The sequence below is a fragment of the Colobus angolensis genome, unplaced genomic scaffold (genome assembly GCF_000951035.1).
Source record: "Colobus angolensis palliatus isolate OR3802 unplaced genomic scaffold, Cang.pa_1.0 Scaffold76, whole genome shotgun sequence".
NCBI classification, from domain to species: Eukaryota; Metazoa; Chordata; class Mammalia; order Primates; family Cercopithecidae; genus Colobus; species Colobus angolensis.
The window spans coordinates 5,381,852-5,384,565 of NW_012121376.1; positions in this window are offsets into that span (position 1 = coordinate 5,381,852).

Below are 2,714 nucleotides of genomic sequence, written 5' to 3' on the forward strand. Positions count from 1 at the left end.
GCCTTCCAAAGTGCTGGGATTACAGGCATGAGCCACCGTGCCCGGCCTTTTTATATATATATTTTTTTTTAAATTAGAGATGGGGTTTCACCATGTTGGCCAGGCTGGTCTCAAACTCCTGACCTCAGGTGATCTACCCACCTCGGCCTCCCAAAAGTGCTGGGATTACCGGTGTGAGCCACCGCACCTGGACTAACCCCTGGGCACTTACTGACACTAGGAGGCTGGCATGGAGGCACCACTGTCAACTCGTCCACAGCCTTCTCCAGATCTCACAATGTCCTGCGGGGCCCTTCTCCTGGCCCTGGATCCAGTCCGGCTCTCACAGTGGTCACATGTCCTGGGACTCCTCAGTTGGAGACAGTTCCTCAGTCTTTCCTGCCTAGCACTGGCCAGATATTTTGTAGAATGTTCCTCAATTGGGGCTTGTCTGATGCTCCCTTAGGAACACATCCAGGTTCTGCTGTGCCCCATCGAAGGCCTCTGCTCCTTTCCAGGGGAAGCAGCTCCGGAGAGGGGAGTAAACGGGTGGGGAGTGCCAGCCATGGCCACCACTGCCCTCCATCACAAAGATCAGGCTTCCTGCCAAGAACTGGAGCCTCACAGGGGAAGGGGCTGAGTGGACAGGCACCACTTGTAGGATCTGCCTCTGCCCTGAGATGACTCCATCTACCCCAGGAGGGCACCGCAGGGCCAGCCTCTTCCTGTCTGGGCTCTTCGCAGCCCTCCAGCTCCTCCTTCCCTGGGAGGCTGAGATCACAGCAGGGGCCCCCATTAAGCTAGGGCTTGTGAGTGGTCGGTGGGCTGAGGTGCTTTAGAGAGGAGCTTCCTGCTGGGGCCGGAGGCTCTGAGCCCCAGCTTCGGGGTCTGGAAACAACATCGTTGGGGCTGCCCTCCTGGCCTAGCCCTTCCTTGCTGGGCCCTGGGCAGCCAGGACTGGGCTGGGATTGGGGTACACTTGTTCATCTAGAAGGAGCTGAGTACCTCAGCAGCTGGGCTTGCTGCATTGTGCGTCTGTGATTGTGTGTGTGTGTGAGATTGTGTGTGTGACTGTGATTGTGAGTGATTGTGTGATTATGTATGTCATTGTGTGCATGATTGTGCATGATTGTGCGTGTGTGCGTGAATATGTGATTGTGATTTTGTGTGGCTGCATGATTCTGTGTGCGACTGTTTGCAATCGTGCTCGTGATTGCGTGTGTGATTGTGTGACTGTGATTGTGATTGTGTGTGACACTTTGTGATTACATAAGTGTAGTTGACATCCCTGTGTGGTTTTGTATGTGATTTTGAGTGATAGTGAGATGATTGTGTGCACATGTAATTTTGCATGGCCGTATGTGTGTGTGCAATTTTGTGAGATTATGTCTGGTTGTATGCGAGTGTGCTTGGAATGAGACTGAATTCAGGTCTCCGAAGCTCCGTTTCCAAACTGTAGTGGGAGAAATCTTGGAGACACAGGAGGCACCCAGACCCAAGGAAAGGTGGGGCTTCCCTGGCTCTTCCCCATCACTTGAGGGGTTGGGGGGCAGGGAAAGTAGCTGTAACACCAGAAACAGAAACAGCAGCAGCAGCTACCAACAGTCAAACCCTTAGCTCGGCCAGCCCCCAGTCTGCCCACCCTCACGTGCCAACTCCTCACAAAAGCGCCAGGGAGCGGGAGCTGTGAGGGGAAAACCGAGGCTCAGGGTCAAAACCTGGACACTCTAGCCAGGGTCTTTGGGGTTTTTTAACTTCTATTTATTTTAAAACTAGTAAGTTCATGTTTTGAGTGGGTGGTACCCACTCAGGGCTTAGATGGTCTCCAAGCAGGTTCAAGCTGACAGGTGCGTGTGCGCGCATACCCACGTTTCGAGCTGACAGGTGCGTGTGCGTGCATACCCACATTTCAAGCTGACGGGTGCGTGTGCATGCACACCCATGTTTCGAGCTAACAGGTGCGTGTGCCTGCACACGCGCGTTTCAAGCTGACAGGTGCGTGTGCACGCACACCCGCGTTTCGCGCTGACGGGTGTGTGTGCGTGCATACACACATTTGATCACGGATGTGTTTATGCACAAATGGTAGCAAGCGTTCACTTTGCTATTTTGCATGTCACAACATGTCTTGGAGAGCTGTCCCTATCAACAGTCACAGAGCTCCTTTCCTGTCCCCCACCACGTGGCCACACCACACCTAATGGATGAGGCTCAGGCCCCCTTGGCTCTGTGGCCCACTGGGGTGGGCCAGCGATGCCCACTCCCATACCCACACCCAGCCTGGCCAAGCCCTGGACCTGGTACTGGCCTGAAAGGGAGGTCAGAGATGTCCTCTGTCCTCCCGGCCAACCCTCCCAGGGCAGCGCCTATGGGCCCTTGTTTTCCAACTTGATGCGCATTTGTGCTTTACAGACTTGGAACAGATGCTTGTTAACAACATGAATGAAAAAATGAATGGCTACTTCTCCATCATTGTTCAAGGCCTGGCTCAGACACTACCTCTTCCAGGGAGCCTCCCTGGTCACCCCCGGGCAGGGTTAGTTCCCCTCCTCGGAGTCCCATAGGCCTACGCCCGCATAAGAGCACTTGAACCCCAGGTATGTGGTTGACAGGTGCTGTGTCCGTCCCGGCCACCAGACTGGTTCCTCGCAGTGTCGCCTTCCTAGCACAGCACAGTGAATGAACAGCAAGCAAGTGCTGGCACCGGGTAAGGGAATGACCCATGCCCTCTCGTC